At 43.9% G+C, this 16,439-nt stretch overlaps 1 non-coding gene across 1 annotated transcript; it reads right to left on the bottom strand.

The window, feature by feature from the left end:
- Positions 1-4,581: 4,581 nt before the first annotated feature.
- Positions 4,582-4,653, bottom strand: trnad-guc (transfer RNA aspartic acid (anticodon GUC)). Its single transcript has one exon. It is a non-coding gene; the product is annotated as a tRNA-Asp (tRNA).
- Positions 4,654-16,439: the final 11,786 nt, after the last annotated feature.

Raw genomic sequence — 16,439 nt, 5'->3', positions numbered from 1 at the left:
AAGAGTTTCTTAAACTTCCACCACCAAGGCAGAGAAATTCCACACACCCTTCATCCTCTGTGTAAGGAACATACCTCTGATATTCCCACCTATATTTTCTTCCCATCATCTTAAAATTATTCCCTCTTGTGTTAGCCATTTCTGCCCCAAGAAAAGTGGTAGAGCCAGGTTCAATATTGTTATTTAAAGTAAAATTGGACAGCTATATGGACAGGAAAGGAATGGAGGGTTATGGGCTGAGTGCAGGTTGGTGGGACTAGGTGAGAGTAAGCGTTCAGCACGGACTAGAAGGGCCGAGATGGCCTGTTTCTATACTGTAATTGTTATATGGTTATATGGTTATATAACCCTGGACATTATCCACGACTCCACCAAGTTTCGTTTATTCACTAACAAAACACCATACAATAATCAGGGTTTCATAAACTACATACAGATTTAAATTAAAATGCTATTGTTACTATCTACAACACAATCACGCTACCGAGGGGCCCACCGTTCTTGGAAGTCCCCCATTGTGCCCATAGAGGCCACGCATTCCTTCTCCATGGATACCGGGGAATGGACATTACCCCGGAAGAGGGGTAAGCAGTCGGCTCGGGCAGATCGCTTGACTACTCGACACCAGGACCTCTGAATGCCCAGCTCCAGAAGCGAATCTTTTTCCCTAGAGAGTCCCTTTTCCCTTCACAGCGGGTAACCATAGATTGTGGTGCTTGCGTGTAACCAAAACTTTACGAGCAGCCACTTCAGATGTTCAAATAGAAACTGCAATCTCTCACTTTCCATATACACACACACGGTACACTGCCTCCTGCCGGCCGCAGAAGGAATAGGTGTCTGGGCAGACTGAACCAGTTTAAAAGATATGTTACACAGCTCTGCTCTATGCAATAACACTTTCCACCCATGACCCGATCTACAGGGCAGGGCTTCCCTGCATAAAGAGACCTTGCCCCAGTGTGTCCGGACGGCAGACGAGGGCAAGGAAATCGGAGCTTTTCCTGAATCGCTGAGTGTGTGCCTTCAGGCTTCTGTACCTCCCTCATGAGAGTAAAAATGAGAAGAGGGCATGTCCTGGGTGGCAGGGGTCCTTAATATTGGACACTGCCTTCCTAAGGCACCGCTCATAGTACCCATGATGGAGCTTCTGCGACTCACTTTGACCTCGTGCAGTACCACCTGCCCCCCCGTCTCCCATGCCGGACGGTACAATACAAATCAAGAGAGCACATGAACTGGTACTTCGGCACACTATGTCTGCACTGAACACACATTAAACTAAATCTGCCTGCATGTGATCTACACTCCTGCATTCTCTGCATTTATTTTATTTAGAGATACAGACCCTACTGGCCCAAACATCCTGCACTTGCCCGGTTACCCCCGCGACCAAGTAACCCACTAAAACCCTACCTCGCTGAGGCCAGGTACAACTCTCAGACACCTCCTTATGCCTACTTCTTGAAGGGGACCAGCTCTGGGTCATCAGAAAACTGTGTCTGACAGCATCACTCACCATCAGTTCTGGAGAACTCCCATCCACTGCCATCAAACTCAGAGAACCCTTACGCTGCACTGCTCGCTTCTACCTCATACCCAAGACTCGCAAACTCAACTGTCCGGTAGGCCCATTGTCTCTGCCTGCTCTTGCCCCACTGAACTCGTGTACTGATACCTCAACTGCACTCCATCCCCCTTGGTTCAGCCCCTTTCCACGTCCGTGACACTTCGCATGCCCTTAATCTCCTCAGTAACTTTCAAATCCCAAGCCCTTAATTTCCCGACACTGTAATTTCCTTTGGGATTAATAAAAAGTACCGAGGATGTCCAGTCCCTATACACTTCTCTCCACTTCTTTATTAACAAAAGAACCAATCAATTCCTCTCCACCACGCCTGGCAGAACTGGTCCTCAACCTCAATGTCTTCTTTGGCTCCTCCCACTTTTTTCAGACTTGAGGGGTAACCACGGGCACCTGCACGGGTCCCAGCTATGCCTGCCTTTTTGTTGGCTATGTAGAACAGTCTATGCTCCAAGCCTTCCCCAGTAATACTCCCCACTTCTTCCTCCACTCTATTGACAACTGCATTGGTGCTGCACCATGCACCCATGCTGAGCTCATCAATTTCATCAACTCTGGCTCCAACTTCTACACTGCCTTTAAATTCACTCGGTCTATTTCTGACACCTCCCTTCCCTTTCTTGATCCCTCTGTCGCCATTTCTGGAGACAAATTGTCAACCAACATCTTTTATAAACCTACCAATTCCCACGGCTATCTTGACTATATCTCTTCCCACTCTGTCTCCTGTAAAAATGCTACTCCCTTTTCTCAGTTCTTTTATCTCCACTGCATCTATTCCCAGGATGATACTTTCCTTTCCAGGACATCAAAGGTGTCCTCCTTCTTCAAAGAGCAGGGTTTCCTTTCATCCACCATTGATGCTGCCCTCACCTGCATTTCCTCCATTTCCCAGATATCTGCTTTCATCCCATACATTTTCCCACACCTTAACAGTTCCTTGTGTCCTTACTTACCAACCCATGAGCCTCTACATCCAACACATCATTCCCCACAACTTCCAACATCTCCACAGGAATCCAACCACTACACACATCTTTGCCTCCCCATTTCACTCCACTTTCCACAGGGATTGCTCCCTCTGTGATTCCCTTGTCCACTCGTCCTCCCCACAAATGTTCCTCCCAGCACTTATGTCTGCAAGCAGCTAAAGTGCTACACCTGCCCATTCACCTCTGCCATCACCTATGTTTCTGGCCCCAAAGAGTCCTTCCAGGTGAGGCAACACTTCAGTTGCAAATCTGCTGAGGTCGTCTATTGTATCCGGTGCTCCCGGTGCGTTCTCCTCTACGCTGGTGAAACCCATCGAGCACCTCTGCCAAAGGTGGAACTTTTAACATTAACATTTTAACGAGGATATAATGTTGAGGCTTTATAAGGCAATGCAGAGGCTTCTTTTGGAGGATTGTAAGAAGTTTTGGGCCTCTTATCTAAGAAAGTATATAGTGACATTGGAGAGGGTTCAAAGGAAATTCACAAAAATGATTCCAGTATTGAAATCATATATCATATGAGGAGTATCTAATGGCTTTGGGACTGTACTCACTGGAATTCAGAAAAATGAAGTGTGCCCTAATTGAATCCCATCAAACGGTGAAAGGCCTTGATATAGTAGATTTGGAGAGCATCCTATAGTGGTGGAGTCTAAGGCCAGAGATCACAGCCTCAGAAGAGAGGGCCGTCCATTTAGAACGAAGATGAGGAGGAATTTCTTCAGCCAGAGAGTGGTGAATCTGTGGAATTCGTTGCCATAGGCGGCAGTGGAGGCCAAGTCATTGGGTATATTTAAGACAGAGGTTGATAGATTTTCGATTAGTCAGAGCATGAAGGGAAATGGGGAGAAGGTGGGAAATTGGGGCTGAGAGGAAATAGATCAGCAATTGAATTGGTGGAGCAGACTCAATGGGCCAAATAGCCTAATTCTTCTCCTATATCTTACGTTCTTATGGTCTAACTTCCTGCTGGCCCAACATTTTAATTCCGATTTCTATCTATGTTGCGAAGTGTAGGTCCATGGTGTCCTCGAGTGCCACGATGAGGTCACTCTCAGGGTGGAGGAGCAACGCCTATATTCCATCTGCGTAGCCGCCAACCTCAATGTATGAATATCAATTTCTCCTTCCAGTAAAAAGCAATTATCTTCCCCTCCCCTTTTCTAATCCCCACTCTGGCCTCTTACCTCTTCTTTCCTGCCAATCACATTCTCCTGGTGTCCCCCTTTCTCCTACGGCCCTCTCTTATCAAATATTCATCTCCAGCCCTTCACCTTTCCCACCCACCTGGCTTCACTCTCTTTAGCTATTCGTCTTGCCCTCTTCTCATCACCTCCCACCACCACCACACACACACAGGCACCTACCTTTCTATTCTGGCGTCTTCCTCCTCCCTTTCCCGCCCGGAAGAAGCGGCTCGGCCCGAAACCTTTATCTTCCTTCATTTCCATGAATGCTGCCTAACCTGCTGAAGTTCTCCAGTATTTTGTGTATGTTACCTACTCAACACCTACGTCTTTAAAATGTGGAACTGGAGACGGCATCTCCAAGGAGTGGACTTGTCAAGAAACAGTGCAGCGTGTCTTGTTTGAATGCAGTTTCTGTGAGCTCCAAAGGAAACAACTCGTTGCTAAATTGAGATATTTGAGAGACACCGTTTAACATGGAATGTTCGTTAGGATATCACTGCCATCGTAATGTATATAGATGCGTATTTTACTTTCTGAAAAGCACTGGACTTTTTGATATTGAGTTAGTTTTTTTTACGGGGGAGAAATTTACTGGCTCTACTTCCTGTCTCTTTCCTCCACACTCCAACTCAGTAGGCGGCGGTACTGCACCTTCTGTTGGTCTGCCAAACGCCATTAAATTTTCACAAGAAGAAGAAAAAAAATTAAGTTCTCGGAAGAAAGGCAGGCGGCCACGGGGAGAAAGTAGCAACTCTGTACAGATAGCGATGGATTTGATCCAGGTCGCCGGTGGTAGACGCTGAAAAAACTTGTCCTCCCCGGCGGGGAATTGAACCCCGGTCTCCCGCGTGACAGGCGGGGATACTAACCACTATACTACCGAGGACTTGTTACAGGGTTTACTGTTAACCTTTATATGCGATACAGTAATGTTGTATTTGTTACCATTATTCTTTATCATTATGCGCTGTGTCACATGACACGAACGATCGTGGTCTTATGATCATGGTTGTTCTTTGACCGGATTTTTCTACAGAAGTAGTTTGCCATTGCCTTCTTTCGGGCAGTGTCTTTACAAGACCGCTGATCATTAGCAATTTTCTTCCGAGACTGTCTGAAGTGTCAGTGGTCGCTTAAACAGGAATTGTGACATGCACCACCTGCTGCCATGGGGCTTCGCGTAACCCTGATCGGGTGGTGGGGGTGGGAGATAAGCAGATGCTGCACCTTGCCCAAGGGTGACCTGCAGGCGAGCAGACGGAAGGAGCAACTCACACCTCCTTTGGCAGAGATGTATCTGCACCCTACACCAAATCTCAAAACGGCTTTTTCCAGGCACACACCACCTTCTATGGTAAAACGCCTGCCCCGCACATTTCCTTTAAACTTCTACCCCTCTTAACTTCAACCTATGTTCTTTCGCTTGAGGTATTTCTACTCTGGCGGGAAAAAGACTCTGACTATCTACTCTATAATTTTTATAAATTTCTATTCAGGTCTCCTCTTGGCCGCCGCTGCTCCAGTCAAAAAAATGCACGTTTGTTCAACCCCTCCTTTTAACACGTCCCTCAATCCAGCAACATTCCGGTAAACCTCTGTATATTTAGTTGATGTTAACAAGCTGGAGAGGGATTTGAATTTCAGCATGACAAATAGGGAATTTTAATCCAGTCAAATAAATAATATACACGAGAAAGTCTGCAGATGCTGGAAATTCAAGCAACACACGTCAAAGTTGCTGGTAAGTAAAATACTGGAAGAATTTAGTAGGTCAACTAACCAATACGAATTGAAGAGATAGTGTCATTATTAAAATTACAAGATTATTGAAAACAGCATCGTGTAGTTGTATACAGAAACGGACCTTCAGCTCAATGCTTACCATTGATCATGGACAAGGATAGATCTGGTCCTAGGGTTGAGGTTCTGAACTGGAAGAAGGCCAGATTTGAAGAAATGAGAAAGGATCTAAAAAGCGTGGATTGGGACAGGTTGTTCTCTGACAAAGATGTGATTGGTAGGTGGGAAGCCTTCAAAGGGGAAATTTTGAGAGTGCAGAGTTTGTATGTTCCTGTCAGGATTAAAGGCAAATTGAATAGGAATAAGGAACCTTGGTTCTCAAGGGATATTCTGATAACGAAGAGGAGGGAGTTGTATGAAATGCATAGGAAACAGGGAGTAAATCAGGTGCTTGAGGAGTATAAGAAGTGCAAGAAAATACTTAAGAAAGTAATCAGGAGGGCTAAAAGAAGACATGAGGTTGCCTTGGCAGTCAAAGTGAAGGATAATCCAAAGAGTTTTTACAGGTACATTAAGAGCAAAAGGATTGTAAGGGATAAAATTGGTCCTCTTGAAGATCAGAGTGGTCGGCTATGTGTGGAACCAAAGGAAATGGGGGAGACCTTAAATAGATTTTTTGCATCTGTATTTACTAAGGAAACTGGCGTGAAGTCTATGGAATTGAGGGAATCAAGTAGTGAGATCATGGAAACTGTACAGATTGAATAGGAGGAGGTGCTTGCTGTCTTGAGGAAAATTAAAGTGGATAGATCCCCGGGACCTGACAGAGTGTTCCCTCGGACCTTGAAGGAGACTAGTGTTGAAATTGCGGGGGCCCTGGCAGAAATATTTAAAATGTCACTGTCTACGGGTGAGGTGCTGGAGGATTGGAGAGTGGTTCATGTTGTTCCATTGTTTAAAAAAGGATCGAAAAGTAATCTGGGAAATTATAGGCCGGTGAGTTTAACGTTGGTAGTAGGTAAGTTATTGGAGGGAGTACTAAGAGACAGAATCTACAAGCATTTGGATAGACAGGGACTTATTAGGGAGAGTCAACATGGTTTTGTGCGTGGTAGGTCATGTTTGACCAATCTTTTGGAGTTTTTCGAGGAGGTTACCAGGAAAGTGGATGAAGGGAAGGCAGTGGATATTGTCTACATGGACTTCAGTAAGGCCTTTGACAAGGTCCCGCATGGGAGGTTAGTTAGGAAAATTCAGTCGCTAGGTATACATGGAGAGGTGGTAAATTGGATTAGACATTGGCTCAATGGTAGAAGCCAAAGAGTGGTGGTGGAGAATTGCTTCTCTGAGTGGAGGCCTGTGACTAGTGGTGTGCCACAGGGATCAGTGCTGGGTCCATTGTTATTTGTCATCTATATCAATGATCTGGATGATAATGTGGTAAATTGGATCAGCAAATTTCCTGATGTTACAAAGATTGGGGGTGTAGTAGACAGCGAGGAAGGTTTTTCAGAGCCTGCAGAGGGACTTGGACCAGCTGGAAAAATGGGCTGAAAAATGACAGATGAAGTTTAATACAGACAAGTGTGAGGTATTGCACGTTGGAAGGACAAACCAAGGTAGAACATACGGGGTTAATGGTAAGGCACTGAGGAGTGCAGTAGAACAGAGGGATCTGGGAATACAGATACAAAATTCCCTAAAAGTGGCGTCACAAGTAGATAGGGTCGTAAAGAGAGCTTTTGGTACATTGGCCTTTATTAATCAAAGTATTGAGTATAAGAGCTGAAATGTGATGAGGTTGTATAAGGCATTGGTGAGGCCGAATCTGGAGTACTGTGTTCAGTTTTGGTCACCAAATTACAGGAAGGATATAAATAAGGTTGAAAGAGTGCAGAGAAGGTTTACAAGGATGTTGCCGGGACTTGAGAAACTCAGTTACAGAGAAAGGTTGAATAGGTTAGGACTTTATTCCATGGAGCGTAGAAGAATGAGGGGAGATTTGATAGAGGTATAGAAAATTATGATGGGTATAGATAGAGTGAATGCAAGCAGGCTTTTTCCACTGAGGCAAGAGGAGAAAAAAACCAGAGGACATGGGTTAAGGGTGAGGGGGGAAAAGTTTAAAGGGAACATTTGTGGGGGGCTTCTTCACACAGAGAGTGGTGGGAGTATGGAATGAGCTGCCAGATGAGGTGGTAAATGCAGGTTCTTTTTTAACATTTAAGAATAAATTGGACAGATACATGGATGGGAGGTGTATGGAGGGATATGGTCCACGTGCAGGTCAGTGGGACTAGTCAGAAAATGGTTCGGCACAGCTAAGAAGGGCCAAAAGGCCTGTTTCTGTGCTGTAGTTTCTATGGTTTCTATTAAGTTCCTTTCTCTTTTAATCATATTTACCAGCACTTAGATTCAGATTTACTTATCACATGTGCATCAAAACATTCACCATGAAATGTGTTGTTTGCATTAACAACCAACACACCCGAGGATATGCTGGGTCAGCCTTAAGTGTCGCTAGCTACTCATTCTGGTGCCTATGCAGCATGTCCACAATGTGTAGCAGAACAATACAACCAGTAAAATAAAACAAAGCTGCAACAGCAAAACAATCTCATTCCCCACCCTTCCACCCACTCACACAAAGAGAAATGCCTCCAAGCCCAGGGCAGCCTCTGAGCCTCCAGTCCTTAGCCCTGGACTCTCAGACTCGTAGACATCGAGTCCTGACCCGGACTTGCAGACTCTTACTTAGTCTCCCCCATCAACACACCCTTGTTCACCTTTCTTTTTCCAACACTTACCAGCCTGCATGCCGCTCATCACAGTGTCTCGAGTCTACCATGTTCCACCTTCCCATCTGTTTGACAGTCTATTGCTTCTCCAGAGCATCTGGCCAGCCTGGTGATTGTAGGGTAATAACTGTTCCTGAAACTGGTGGTGTGGGACCCAAGGCTCCTGTACCTCCTTCCCCGATGGCAGCAATGAGAAGAGAGCGTGGCCTGAATGGTGGGGTCTTTGATGATGGATGGTGCATTCTTGAGGCCGTGCTGAATGAGAGGAGGTCTTTTCCTCTGATGACTTTATTCACCATTTACATTTACATGTTTTAGGAACTTGCTGTGCCGTGTTGGCACAATTGGCGACAAAAGCAAATTCAATAATTTTGGAGAATAAAATGTTACATACAAGATAAATTTTGTGTTCAATGTATGAATATGGAATGAAATATGCATAAATACATAAACACCAGCATGTATTTACAATGTAAATAACATTATAAAAAGTGGTTTGAAGTGTTTACAGTGCAGTGCAGTGACTGAAGTAATAAATAGAGAGGGATTTCTTTGTTGTTTGGCCTTTCTTCTAAGACGCTGGTTAAAACCGACACCTGTGCCCGCTGGAACCCCGAGAAGAGTTTGTATGGTATTATAGCAACATCTGATTTGTTTTAAACCACAGATGATAGGGTGGTTATTAAGATGTTTGGTGCATTGGCCTTTATAGTAAGGGAATTGAGTTCACGAGCTGCAAACCACTGGTGCACCTTTATAAAACACTAGCTAAACTACACTTGGCATATTGTATTCAGTTCTGGTCTCCTCATTATAGGAAGGTTGTGGAAGCTTTTGAGAAGGTGCAGAGGAGATTTATTTATTTAATTTTATTTGGAGATACAGCATGAAACAGGCCCTTTTAAAACATTTATTCATTTATGGGATTTGGCGTTGCCAGCTATGCCAGCATTTATTGCCCATCCCTAGGTACCCTTGACAAGGTGGTGATGAGCTGCCTTCTTGAACCTCTGCAGTCCCTGAGGTGTAAGTAGACCCACAGTGCTGTTAGGGAGAGAATTCCATGATTTTGACCCAGCGACAATGAAGGATCGGCGATATGTTTCCAAGTCAGGATGGTGAGTGATTTGGAGGGGGATTTCCAAATGGTGGCATTCCCAGGTATCTGCTGTTCTTGTCCTTCTAGATGGTAGTGGTCGTGGGCTGGAAGGTGCTGCCTTAGGAACTTGGGTGTATTTTTGCTGTGCATCTTGTGGATAGTACACACTGCTGCAACTGCTCATCAATGGTGGAGGGATTGGATGCTTATGGAAGGGGTACCAATCAAGTGGGCTACCTTGTACTGGATGGTGTCAAGTTTCTTGAGTGTTGATGGAGCTGCACTCATCCAGGCGAGTGGTGAGTATTCCATTACACTCCTGACCTGAAACTTGTAGATGGTGGACAGGCTTTGGGGAGTCAGGAGGTGAGTTACAGACTGCAGGATTCCTAGCCTTTGACCTGCTCTGGTATAGCCATGGTGTTTATATGGCCAGACCAGTTCAGTTTCCTGTCAACTGTAATGGCCAGGATGTTGATAGTAGAGGATTCAGTGATGGTGATGCCACTGAATGTCAAAGGACGATGGTTAAAGCCTCTCTTGTTGGAGATAGTCATTGTCTGGCACTTGCCTGTCTCGAATGTTACGTGCCACTTGTTAGCCCAAGCCTGGATATTGTCCAAGTCCTGCTGCATTTGGGTATGAACAGCTTCACTATCTGAGGAGTCATGAATAGTGCAGAACATTATGCAGTCATCTGTGAGCATCCCCACTTCTGACCTTATGATGGAAGGAAGGTGAAAAAGCACCCCGAAAGAAGTTCGGTATGGGCCCCCAAATCCTAAGAACTTTCTATAGGGGCACAATTGAGAGCATCCTGACTGGCTGCATCACTGCCTGGTATGGGAACTGTACTTCCCTCAATCACAGGGCTCTGCAGAGAGTGGTGCGGACAGCCCAGCACATCTGTAGATGTGAACTTCCCACTATTCAGGACATTTACAATGATAAGTGTGTACAAAGGGCCTGAAGGATCATTGGGGACCCGAGTCACCCCAACCCCAAACTGTTGCAGCTGCTACCATCCGGGAAACGGTACCGCAGCATAAAAGCCAGGACCAACAGGCTCCAGGACAACTTCTGCCACCAGGCCATCAGACTGATTAACACATGCTGACACAACTGTATTTCTATGTATTTTGACTATCCTGTTGTCCATAATATTTATTATAAATTGCTATAATAGTACTTTGCATATTTTAATGGAGACATAATGCAAACATTTTTACTCTTTATGTATTTGAAGGATGAAAGTAATAAAGTCAATTCAATTCATTGATGAAGCAGCTGAAGATGGTTGGTCCTAGGACACCTACCTGAGGAGCCCCTGCAGTGATGTCCTGAGGATGAGATGATTGACCTCCAACCACCACAACCATCTTCCTTTGTGTCAGGTACGATTCCAACCAGCGGAGGGTTTTCCCCTAAATACCTATTGACTCCATTTTAAAAAGGACACCTTGATGCCATACTCTGTCAAATGCTGCCTTGATGTCGAGGACGATCACTCTCACCTCACCTCTGATATTTAGCTCTTTGATCCATGTTTGGACCAAGGGGGTGATGAGGTCAGGAGCTGAGTGGCCTAAACGGAACCCAAACTGGGCATCTGTGAGCAGGCTATTGCCGAGTAGGTGTTGCGTGACAGCACTGTGGATGACCCCTTCCATTGCTTTGCTGATGATTGAGAGTAGGCTGATAGGGTGGTAACTGGCTGGGTTGGGCTTGTCCTGTTTCTTGTGCACAGGACATACCTGGGCAATTTTCCACAAAGCCGGGTAGATGCCGGTGTTGTAGCTGTGCTGGAACAGCTTGGCTAGTGGCACGGCATGTTCTGGAACACGAGTCTTCAGGTCTATTGCCGGGATTTTGTCTGGGCCCATAGCCTTCACAGTATCCAGTGCTTTCAGCCATTTCTTGATGTCATGTGGAGTGAGTTGGATCGGCTGCATACTGACATCTGGGATGCTGGGGACCTCTGGAGGAGGCCAAGCTGGATCTTCTGACTGAAGATTGTTGCAAATGCCTCAGCCTTATCTGTTGCACAGAGTGTGCTGGGCTTCCCTATCATTGAGGATGGGGATATTTGTGGAGCCTCCTCCTCCAGCGTGTTCTTTGATTGTCTAGCACCATTCGCGACTGGATTGGCAGGACATTGAAGTCCCCCACCCAGAGTACGTTCTGTGCCCTTGCTTCCCTCAATGCCTCCTCCAGGTGCTGGTCAACACAGAGAAGTACTGATTCGTCAGCTGAGGGAGGACGGGACGTGGTAATCAGCAGGAGGTTTCCTTGCCCATGTTTAACCTGCTGCCATGAGACTTTATGGAGTCCAGAGTCGATGTTGAGAGTTGCCAGGGCAACTCCCTCTCAACTGTATACCACTGTGTCACCACCTCTGCTAGGCCTGTTCTGCCAGTGAGACAGTACATACCCAGGAGTGGTGATGGTGGAGTCCGGAATGTTAACGGTAAGGTATGATTCTGTCAGTACAGCTTTGTCAGGCTGTTGTTTGACTAATCTGTGAGACAGCTCTCCCAACTTTGGCACAGATCCCCAGATGTTAGTAAGGAGGACTTTGCAGGGTCGACAGGGCTAGTTTTATGGCCGTCATTTCCAGTGCCTAGGTCAATGCCGGGTTGTCTGACTGGGTTCATTATTTATTTTTTTTTAGTGGCTGGATACAACTGAATGGCTTGCTAGGCCATTTCAGAGGGCATTTAAGAGTTAGCCACACTGCTGTGTGTCTGGAGTCACATATAGGCCAGATCAGGTAAGAGCGGAAGGATTCTTCCCCTAAAGGACAGTAGTGAACCAGATGGGTTTTTATGACCATCGGTGTAATTTCATGGTGATCAGATTTTTTTTATATATACTGAATTCAAATTCACCATCTGCCATGATGGGATTTGAACTCATGTAAAACTGGGTATGTATAACTGGGTCTCTGGATTACCGATCCAATAGTAATTACCATGCCAAATCTCCTCTTCTGGCCCAACAAACTGCACCACCCAGCAACCCAATTACTTAATCTTAGCCCAATCACAAGACAATTTACAATGAACAATTAGCCTACTAACCAGTACATTTTTTGGACTATAGGAGGAAAACAGAATACCCGAAGGAATCCCACGTGGTCACAGGGAGAACATCAAAATCCTTACAGATGCCGCTGCAGTTGAACACCAAACTTGGATACCCCAGCCTATGATAGTGCTAACTGCTAGGCTACCATGGCACCAGGACTAGATAGCAGGTCTTATGAGGATAAATTGAGCGAGCTTGGGCTTTTCTCTCTGGAACAAAGGAGAGACTTGATAGAGAGGTACAAGGTGATAAGACCATAAGGTATAGGAGCAGAATTAGGCCATTTGGCCTATCGCGTCATTCTGCCATTTCATCATGTCTGATTCAATTTTCCTTTCAGCCCCAATCTCGTATTTGTTAAGTAGGGGCCATGCACAATTCTGATTTGATGGAGACAGACGTGAGAAGCAGAGGAACATCTGGAGAAAAACTTCTGAAATGCCCGGTTCACTGCCGCTGCTACAGTGCGATCGAGGAGCTCCGGAGGGAAGGCCCCAAAATCCCCAGCTTTGCCTGCTGCTGGCGACCAAAGCTGAGGTCGAATCGTTTGGCAGAGATGGTGCTCGGTGTCGGAGGACTGATCGGAAGCTCGAAGTTTTCAGACGACTCAGAGTCGGACTGTGGTGGGGCATGGCAGGGAGAGTTTTCTTCCTTCTCCCATCCGCGTGAGATGTGGGACTTCCGAGAGACTTTGAACTTTTTTACTGTGATCATGGCCTGTTCTTCATCAAGTTATGGTATTGTTGCACTGTTGTAACTATATGTTATAATTATGTGTTTTTTGTTAGTTTTTCAGTCTTGGTCTGTCCTGTGTTTCTGTGATATCACACCGGAGGAATATTGTATCATTTCTTAATGAATGCATTACTAAATGACAATAAAAGAGGACTGCATGTCCTCATAATCCAATCTAATCTCCTACCTTCTCCCCATATCCCTTCATGCCCTGACCAATCAAGAATCTATCAACCTCTGCCTCAAATATGCATGAAGACTTGCCCTCTACGGGTGCCTGTTGCAAAGAATTCCACAGATTCACCACTCTCTGGTTAAAGGAATTCCTCCTTGTGTACATTCTAAAAGGACATCCCTCACTTCTGAGGCTCTGTGCTCTGGTCATAGACTTTCCCACCATAGGAAATATTCTCTCCACATCCATTCTATCAAGGCCTTTCACCTTTCGACAGGTTTCGGTGAGGTCACGACTTATTCTTCTGTCAGGCTCAAAGCCATCAAATGCTCTTCATATGACAAGCCATTCAATCCTGGAATCATTTTTATGAACCTCTTTTGAACCCTCTCCAGTTTCAGCACGTCCTTTCTAAGATAAGGCACCCAGAACTGCTCACGATACTCCAAGTGAGGCCTCACCAGTGGTTATTAAGTCTCAACATTATATCCTTGCTTTTATATTCTAGTCCCTTACAAGACAGGTGACCTCAGCCTTTATCAAAACTCTTCAGAGACTAACTGCCTGGCATCAGTGGTCACATAACCAGGATATGTGCTCGCTGCTCATACGACCATCCACCACCTGCTCCTAATGCTTCACGTGACCCTGATCGGGGGGCTAAGCAGGGGTTACATCTTGCCCAGGGGTGGCCTGCAGGCTAGTGGAGGGGAGGAGTGCCTTACACCTCCTTTGGTGGAGATGAATCCACCTTCCCTGGGCTTAGGTTAAAGGTGAAAGGGGAAAGATCTGAAGGAAACCTGTCTCACAGGTATATAGGCAGCACTGTAGCAAAGTGATTTGTGTGATGCTTTATAGTCCCCATGATTATGGCGACATTTGCAGGCTGCCCCAGCACACTCCTCGGATTGTGTTGGTCGTTGATGAAAAAATAACACATTTCACAGTACATGCGACAAATAAATTTCTTTCTTTTTTTTCCAATCTTTTTATTAGTTTCCTAATAATAAACATAGCATAGTATTGATACAAAGTTATTGGGAATACATTGTTGTAATTGCCATAGTTAAATATAAGCCCAGTTGACACTTAAATGTTAAATCTCCCAATCATACAGGATACAGATGAACAATATAAAACAAAGAAAAATATCTAAAAAAAAACATGAAAAAGGAAAAAAAATATAAAAATATAACCACCCCAAAAAAACCTAACCTAAACAGTGTTAATCAACTAAACTAAAAAAAGACATGGGCTGTTATGTAACATCATAAAAAAAAGGAACCATTTGTGTCGACGACTCCGTTCCTCTCAACAAATATTACAAAGTAATAGAATAAGTTTGGAAAAGGTCAAATTACATCATATGAAAATGTTGAATAAATGGCCTCCAAGTCTTCTCAAATTTAATAGAGGGATCATAAACAACACTTCTAATTTTTTCCAAATTTAAACACAGCATAGTTTGAGAGAACCAGTGAAATGTGGTAGGAGGATTAACCTCTTTCTAATTCAGCAAAATGGATCTCCTAGCCATTAATGTAAGAAACGCAATCAGCCGACGAGCTGAAGAAGTTAAATGACTTGATTCTATCATTGGTAACCCAAAAATGGCAGTAATTGGGTGAGGTTGCAAATCAATATTCAAAACAGTTGAGATCATATCAAAAATATCTTTCCAATATTTTTTCAACAAAGGACATGACCAAAACATATGAGTTAAAGAAGCTATTTTGGAGTGACATCTATCACATATAGGATTTATATAAGAATAATAATGAGATAATTTATCTTCAGACATACGAGTCCTGTGCACTACTTTAAACTGTATCAACGCATGTTTAGCATGTTTAGGGTTTTCATTGGGTTCTATTTTAGGGACTTTGCTTCCCTTTACTCTTTCTAAATTGTATAAACAAATGGATAACCCAATAGTTAAACATACTTTATGTATATGGTTTCAATTTGGAAAATTTTTGGGTTGAATCAATTTATTTTAGCAAGTCCTATTACATCTAATTTCTTTTTTCAACCCTCCACTATGGATCAAGTATATTTGGATTGGAAAATAAAAGGTATAGTACGATTTTGTGATTTATTTTCGGATAATTGTTTTATGGCCTTTGAACAATTATCTAATAAATATAATCTGCCTAGATCTCACTTTTTTAGATATTTACAGGTTAAAAATTTTTTAAATACTGTTTCTCCTAACTTTCCGAATTTATATCCAATAGATATTTTGGAAAAAAAAATTAGATTTAAATCATTTTCAGAAAGGTGTTATAGCAATTATTTATAATACAATTATGAAAATATGTCCTGACATATCTAATAAAATTAAGACTGATTGGGAAAGAGAACTTAAGATCATTGTACCGATTGAAAAATGGGAAAAAATTCTTCAGTTAGTTAATTCATCCTCTATATGTGCTAGACAAATAAATTTAATCTTTACTTCAAAGTTCGAAGTAAATTTTATTAACAAAGTACATGTATGTCACCATATACAACCCTGAGATTCACTTTCCTGCGGGCATACTCAGCAAATCTATAGAACAGTATCTATAACAGGATCGATGAAAGATCAGCCGGAGTTCAGAAGACAACAGGCTGTGCAAACGCAAATATGAATAAATAGCAATAAATAATAAGAACCTGAGGGAATGAGGTAAAGAGTCCTTAAAGTGAGAGCATTGGTTGTGGGAACCAACCAATGTGAGCTATCGCCTTTTGTTCACGAGTCTGATGGTTGAGGGGTAGTAACTGGTCTTGAACCTGGTGGTATGAATCCTGAGTCTCTTTACCTTCAACCTGAAAAGAGAAAAGAGCATGACCTGAGTGGTGAGGATCTCTAATGATAGATGCTGGTTTCCTATGACAGCATTTCATGTAGATGTGCTCAACGGTGAGAAGGACTTTACCCATGATGTGTTGGGCCAAACCATTACCTTTAGTAGGATTTTGTAGGACTTCTTTTAAAGCTGCAGGTAGTAATTTAATATGAAGTGCTGACAAACCTGTTGACCCGCTCCAAA

Source organism: Mobula birostris, chromosome 8 (assembly GCF_030028105.1).
Source record: "Mobula birostris isolate sMobBir1 chromosome 8, sMobBir1.hap1, whole genome shotgun sequence".
NCBI classification, from domain to species: Eukaryota; Metazoa; Chordata; class Chondrichthyes; order Myliobatiformes; family Myliobatidae; genus Mobula; species Mobula birostris.
This window is presented reverse-complemented; position numbering and strand designations above follow the sequence as displayed.